A 7,893-nucleotide genomic window follows, 5' to 3' on the forward strand; every position below is an offset into this window, starting at 1 on the left:
AATTGCCACTAATATATAGGCTTATATATAAGTTCCTGTTTCTGGTTTTGCCTAATTTACCTTGGCACTATTTTCACAGAAGTCAAATATTTGTGCTTTGAAACAAATGCAGAACAAATTCCAGGGTGTGGCCTGTACAACTCAATGTCCACAGTGTAGATTCTTTGGCTTTATCCATTTACACTTTTCAGATATGAATTACTTCCTTACCAGGACAATAGCAGAGCCAGGGAATGCTGTCAAAAGCACCAAACTAAGCATCAGAAATCTAATTGTGTGGCCATAGGAAGTCATCAATTTTTCTGAGTCTTAGATTCCTCATCTATAAAACTGGAGCTAATGTTAAAACTTCATAGTGTTCCTTTAAGAAACAAATTAGATAATACAAGGCTACCCATTTGTGTTGTTTAAATAATTAACCAGCAATATATGTGGCTCTTAGTCAACAGAGATAGTTGATGATGCAATAAGAGTCTCAGCAAATCAATGACTTCGTCACATAGGAGACATTTTTAGATAGAAACCATCCTGAAAGCTAAAAGTCAGCATGGCAGGTAACGTCCTCCCAAGCGGTGCTTGGCAGGTCAAAGGGAGACACTAAGAACTGAGAGAGAGAAAATATGTTCCTGAGGGTAACATAATCTTAGCAGCCCTGTTACAGATCACACATCAAAACAAAGCAAACCTCCTGAATCTTTAGTCTTTACTAATACAAATAGTGTAAAATGAGGGACAGGAACATATATACCATTATGAAGACTATTCAAGAGTGGACACTGAGCAAAACGAATACAGAAAGAGGAAGATGTCCCCGCAAGTATGAAAGGAAAGCTTGTTCCTATTTAAGTCTACATGGGATATGAAATGGTATGGAATACATACGAGGATGAATGAGTGACATCAAACAAGAATGATTCTATAGGGAACCTAAACCTAATGATATTTCCCTTGTTTCTCACTGAATCTCTAGGACAATGCTGTCCAAGAGCAATAAAATGCCAGCTACAATGTAATTTAAAATTTCTACAAGTCACATTAGAAAGGTAAAACAAAACAGATGTAATTAATTTTAATAATACAGTTTATTTCATACCATAAATCCAAAATATGACTGCTTCAACTTGTAATCAATATAAAAATTATTAATGAGACAGTTTACAGTCTTCATTTCCTGTGAAATCTGGTGTGTATTTTACACTTACAGTATATTTCAATTCAGACTAGGCACATTTAAAGACAGCACAGCTCTGGAAAGCAGGGCTTAAGAATTAATGTAAGATCCATACAGTGTATTTATATATATTTGTACATTATACACTTATTTTAAAAACAAGTAAAGCTTAAAATTAAAATATTCAAAATACTTTTGGCCATGCTCACTTGGAATTTCTGCAGAGGGAGAGAGAATGATGGCGGTTGTCTCAAAACTCCCAATTTTTTGTTTGCTATCAAAGGTTGAGATTTTTGTTGTGATATCTTGAGAAATTTCACTGCCATTTCAGATGAATTTGAAGTCTTTTTTTCTCATTTTATTTCGATTTTCTTTTATTTTGACTTCATTGAGAAAAATGTTTCTATTGCAAGAACACAAATATTATTTTAAACATATTATCTAAAACCAGTAACATTTAGATTAAAAAGATATAAATACATCAAAGGAGTAAAACAGATTTTATTACCTGTGCATCATGAATCTATGTTCCTCTTTCAATTCAAATGCCTACCTGAAGTTGTCTGTAATGTATAAGTCTTGACCTGTTACATACATCAATTCCTATTGCAACATTCCTTGTATTTGCTTCTGTCTCTATATGGAGTTTAGGTGTGTCTTATGTGACAGGGGTGAGGGGTGGTAGGGTTGGGGGCTTTTCAGTACCGTAACCATTGCTTTATCAGGAAGTAGGTCCAAGATCTTTGCTTCATTTTGCTCAACAGAAATGAGCCGCTTGGTTTATCTTTTACGTCTTCTCTTTTTTGGATGTAGCTGGTCATGCCACAGAGAGTGAAGAAAAAAACTCCTAAGTCTTGAGATTTGTAGACGGCACGATCACTTTCAATATCCGTCCATCCTTTGGAAGTAGCCCACGGTGCTGCCCAGCAGTAAGCCATTCACGATGGCCCTACAGGGGAGCTTTCAGTTGATATTTACGGTCACTCTAATTGTCTGAAAATCTGATGTAAAGATAAATATTTTAATGAGTCTGAGGTACAGAGGCGTGCGTTCATATTCCCAAATGACAGCTGGAATCAGCAAGAGCTTTCCGCGGCTAGATGATAATGCTTTCAGCAGCAAAATGCAGTTGGGTTTTTATTTTTCACTGTCATGAGTCATCCTATCCATAGGAAGGTAGAAATGCTAATAAAAAAGGGCAGTTTGTTCTGGAGAAGTAACTGCAAACATTCTACAGAAATCCCACTCACTGGCATATCTGACGTCGAGATCAGCGTTCTGGTTTGCATCTTGAAGCTGCCACCATTTCAGGGATGCTTCACAGAGCGAACAAAGCATGCAGGGTTTCCCATGTATCCAATGTGGTCCAGGGACAGGTAACGGATTCCTCCACACAGGTTCTCCTGGCCTGAGTCTTTATTAAAAAGTATAAGCTGCAGTCATCATTAAGCTGATATACTAGTTAAGCTTTTATTATGTATTTTTCATAATTATCTTAAACACATTTACTATTATTAAGAAACATTTGAGAAACTGAGAATGACATTTAAATGGGTACTAAAACAATGTGACTGCATGAAAGCCCTTAATGCTTGAGGTTAAATAGTAGGAAAACACAGTTGAAATTAAGGAAGGGACCAGAGCATGTTACTTGTTTAAGAAAGTATTTCTCTCTAGAGCTCCACTGGCACATTCTGGGTGGGACATTCCTACCAGCTGAGGGATATGCAACAACCCTGGCCCTGGCCACACAAGTTCAGTAACATCCTTAGTCATGGTTAACAAAATAAAGTCTTTGCACTTCCAAACTCCCTTGGTAGGAATGGTACCACCCTCCCAATAATTGAGTTGAACGACTTGAGACTTTTGTTAAAATTTCATCAGTTAACAAAGCATCTGCAGTTGTTAATATTCTATATTCTGTAATTTCTCTTATCAGCTAAAAGGAAAATATTATACCACCAACCTACAAAAAAAAAAAAGCCTCTGTAGATCCAGGTGACTTTGCTTTAGTTTGTTTGTTTTTTTTTGTTATTAAAGCTAATAGGACTTTAATGATGTCTCACATTTTTGAATTTGTTTTCTCCTTCCTCCAAGAAAGGTCTTATATTGTTCTATTTCTACATTTCCACATTTATTTCCTTCCTGCACTGTCTCATTTTAAATGTAGATCTGAATGAATTGTACTGTTTTTCTTTGTGTTAATATTTTGTCAAATCGTGGATACATTTTTTTGAATTATATGGAAAGGATATTGCGAGGTTTTTTTCTTTATTCCTAACAAAAGAACATGTTTCTCAGTTAAAGCTTATGGGAATACAGGTTGAGATGCAATATGTAGAGTAATTAGGATAACAGTTGTAATTGAATAAATATAAGTGTATCTTACAAACATGTAATTGGAGTCCCAGATGGGTAATTACATGCAAAAATTTATTTGTGGTAATAATGGCTGAAAACACCCCAAATTTAGTGAAAAAGAAACTTACAGATCTAGGAAATTCAGTGAATACCAAGTTGGATATTCACCAAGAAAACCACATAGGTACATTATAATCAAACTGCAAATAACCAAATGGGGAAGGAAAAGTCTAGAAGGCAGCCAGAGAAAAGAGATGCATTACATGGGCAAATTGATAAAAATGACAGCTGACCTCTCCTCAGAAGCAAAAGATAGAAAGATAGTGGAAGACAAAAACTGCCAATCCAGAATTCTAAATTCAGAACAAAGTATCCTGCAAAACTGAAGGCAAAATGGACATTTTCAGAAAAACGAAACCTGGGACAATCCAATACCAACAGGACTGTACAATAAGAATGCGAAAAGAAATTCTTCAGGAGGACTGACTCATGGCACATCTAATGGAAACGGTCTATCCTTTACTGTATAATACATTGAGTGGTTTAAAGTGATAACCATTTATTGTTTCTCCCTGTTCTGGGCCGTGGCTGGGCTGAGTTGGGTGGTTCTTCAAATCTGGGCGTTGCTGGCCGAGGTCACCATGCAGCTGCATTCTGCTGGGGAGTTGGCTGGGGCTGAAACTTCCAAAGTAGCTTCATTTACTTGTCTTGGTGGCTCAGATGTGGTGGCTGAAATGGATGGGAGGGGCCTCTCCCTTGCTAAACAGTTTTTGTTATTCGGTAATCTAGCCCAAACTTATTTACTTGCTGGCTAGATTCCTAAATAATAAAAGTAGAAAATGGAAGGCTTCTTAAGGCCATGTCCAGAATGGCATGGTAGCATTGCTGCCATATTTTGTTCATCAAAGCAAGTCAAAAGAGCCACCCATATTCAAGGGGTGGGGAAACAGACTCTACCTCTTAATGAGAGAAGCAATATGCAAGGGGATGGGAAGAATTTCTGGCAACTACTTTTGAAGATAATCTGCTGGAAGGAATGAAAGCACTGGATATGGTAAAACATAGGTGAATATAAAAGGCAATATATACTTTTTTTCTTTAAAATACATACAATTGTGTAAAGCAAAAATAATAATGAGTAATAATGAATGTAGATGTAATATATAAGATGACTTGGGGTGGTGACAAAAGGAACTAAACTGTGTGGCAAGGCTCCTTTATCTTATGCAAAGAACTGCAATTTTAACTCTAAGTAGACTGATCATTTAAGAAGGCTTGTCACAATTCCTAGGAACACTGCTACAACAAAAATAAAGCTAAAAGCAACAGAGGAATTCAAGACAATACTTGACTCATCCAGAAAATGGCAGAAAGTGAAGCACAAAGGAACACAAAACTAACGGGACCAACTGGAAACAAATATCAAAATGACAGACTTGAATTCAATACTATCAATTATTACAATTGACATAAATGGATAAATGGATAGAACATGCTAAAATAGGTAGAGATTACCAGATCGGATTTAAAATATGAAGATCCAACTAATTGTTGTCTACAAGGGAAACACATAAAATAAAAACAGTTTCTAATGAGAAAAATGGAAAAAGACATACCATGCAAACAGTATGCTATGAAAGCTGCAGAGACTGTATTAGTATCAGATGAACTTCACTTCAGGATAAAGAGCATCAGCATTTGGTGAAATGGTTATTTGATCAGGAAGGCTTAAGAACCATGAGTGTTTATGTGCTCAATGACAAAGCTTCAAAATATGTGAAGGAAAAGCTGACAAACCAAAGGGTAAAAAAGGCAAATACACAAATATAGTTTGCAATTTTAACACCCCATCTCAGTAATAAATAGTGGCGCTGTATGAAAAGTCAAAATAATTATATAAAAGACCGAAGAAAGCTATCAACTACTTCAAACTAGAACACAATGCTCAACAGTTGCAGAACATCCATTCTTTTCTAGTGCCCATGGAACATTTCCAAAAATAAACCATATTTTGGACAACAAAATAAGTCTCAAAAATTTTTGACATCTCATGGAGTTTGTTTTCTGACCACACCATAAATAAACCGGTAATCTCTAACAAGACTGAGGAAGAAGATGGAAGACGCAGATTATGAATATCAGTGTTTCAAACCACAATATCTGTGTAACAAACTACTTCAAATCTAAAATCTAGTGGCTTAAAACAACAACCATTTTATTGCTCATAATGTTATGAATCAGGAATTTGCACATGGCTCAAGGAATGCAGCTCACCTCTGTTCCATGTGTTGTCGGGGGAGCTCGTGCAATTGCATTCGGCAAATGACTGATGTGGGTGGAAAGGTCTGAAATAGCCTTCCTCATATGTATGGAATCAAGATGCTGATGGCTGGCTCCATGTGGCCTCTCTCCACGTGGTGTTTCATCCTTCAAGGACTCTTCGTGTGGCTTCTCTCCAGTAGGCTTTCCTGGACTTCTTTACATAGTGGCTCAGGGAACCGAATGGGCAAAAAAAGGAAGCTGTGCCTTTGAGGATATAGTTTTTTTCTCAAGCCTGAGCCTGGGTGGGATCCTAGTCCACGTACTTTAGGGAATTTATAGCTGGATAATATTTTTCTCTATATTATTATGTGAGCTGTTTTTGTTTTTATGCTTTCATTTTTGTCACATTTCTTTCTTATCTTGCTCACTTTAGTAGCTGTGGTATAGTACAGACTATTTTATAATGCTATCTCTCCAATTTTTTGACTGCCTGAGGACTGTTCTTTATTAGATTTAAGGGGAAAAAAAATAAAGGGCTCAAGGGGATAATTGAAGGGTTTCAGAAAACAGTATTCTCTAAATAACAGTTTACATTAAAAAAATGTAGTCATTATCATATTAAGTTGTTCTTTAGCACAATGTAATTATAACATCTTTCTGTTCCTTAGGATATATTTACTTCTAGATTGGTGTCTAGAAAACTGCATGCATTATTTTATATTTGTGTTTTTGTCATGCTGTTTCCTTTTTTATCTTGTTTATGCTATCTGATGAGATATAATACAGTCATTTTTTTTACTCTCCTCACCCAACACATTTTCTCCTAGAATTGTACTCCGGGAAAGGGGAAAGGTAGGTAGCATTTATAAAGCTACTAGTTCTTTACTTTCTTTTATCTATTATTACCTAGAGTTATCTGAGAACATTAGGGTAAATCAGACATTTCTTCCCCATCCTTATGAAAGCATGAATTTCTAGCCACATAAATTCAGTACTGGGTTTTTTTGGGTGAAATTATACCTCATGGCAAGGGAAATGCAGCCAGACCAAGCCTCCAGACTAGAAGTTTGTGTGATTCTATTGTGTGCCTTCCTGGATTACATCATCATTTAAGTCATCCTTCCTGTGCAATTAGAGAATAGGCTTGAGTGAGGCCAAGGATTTACATACGACACAAGGGGCAGAAGGAACTTTTCTTAGAAGCTCATAGTTACTGCATAGTGTTTGAGGAAAACATAGAATCAAGTATTTGTAGCATTTTAAAGGAATTTCTGTACAAATTCTAGGCCCTCTCATCAACTCTACCACACTCTAATTCTGCTTAAATGGATTACTTTCGGATTAGGAGAAATTTAAGAGATCCCTGAGGGAGCTTCTGCCATAATTTGTGCAGTTTTAGTTCTGAACAACATTCTTGTAGTAAATTTAAAGCTGTATCCCTTTAACTGTCACTCCTTAGTCCTAGTTCGGTTCTCTGATGCTATGTAAAAAGTCTGATCCTTCTTTCACAGATCAAACCTCCAAATTTCAGAGATACATATCGTATTCCCATGGGTCTCTGCTTTCCCACGGTCATCTTCTCTAGAACTCCTCAACTTTCCCTGATCTCACATTTAACCATCTTATTTTCGACTCCTATTTCATATGCTTTCTCAATGTTCCTCATGAGAAGTGACCCCAAACAAGTCCACAGAACCACACCTGCTGAGAGGAGACAAAGATATTCTTGCTCAAATTTTGGGCAGGTAGACACGAATCACTTTAAGCTTTGAAGAGAGAAAAAAAGATTTCATGGAGGCAATTAAAAGGCTATACAGGTTTATCCTGTGAGGACCACACGCCCCATCTCCAAGGCCCCCCCAATGAGCCTGTGAGCCAACAAAACCTTTAGGTCACCGTTTAAGTGAATTACTAGGGTAAAGTGACATTCTGCTTTTTTACTGCTCACCTCATCCTGCCGCCCTCCCCTCGCCCCAATCTCCACTTGCGCTTAAAATCTCCCATTTTCCGACGGCGACAGATTAGGACGTAAATTCGAGGCCAATTCAACTAGAAGGCAGCGGTCCACGGTCACTTCCGGGTCACTTCCGGGGTCAAGC

At 37.0% G+C, this 7,893-nt stretch overlaps 1 pseudogene; it reads right to left on the minus strand.

Moving 5' to 3' along the window:
- Positions 1 to 1,072: 1,072 nt before the first annotated feature.
- LOC118930869 (protein ARV1-like) lies at positions 1,073 to 7,810 on the minus strand (annotated as a pseudogene).
- Positions 7,811 to 7,893: the final 83 nt, after the last annotated feature.

This window comes from Manis pentadactyla, chromosome 19 (assembly GCF_030020395.1).
Source record: "Manis pentadactyla isolate mManPen7 chromosome 19, mManPen7.hap1, whole genome shotgun sequence".
NCBI classification, from domain to species: Eukaryota; Metazoa; Chordata; class Mammalia; order Pholidota; family Manidae; genus Manis; species Manis pentadactyla.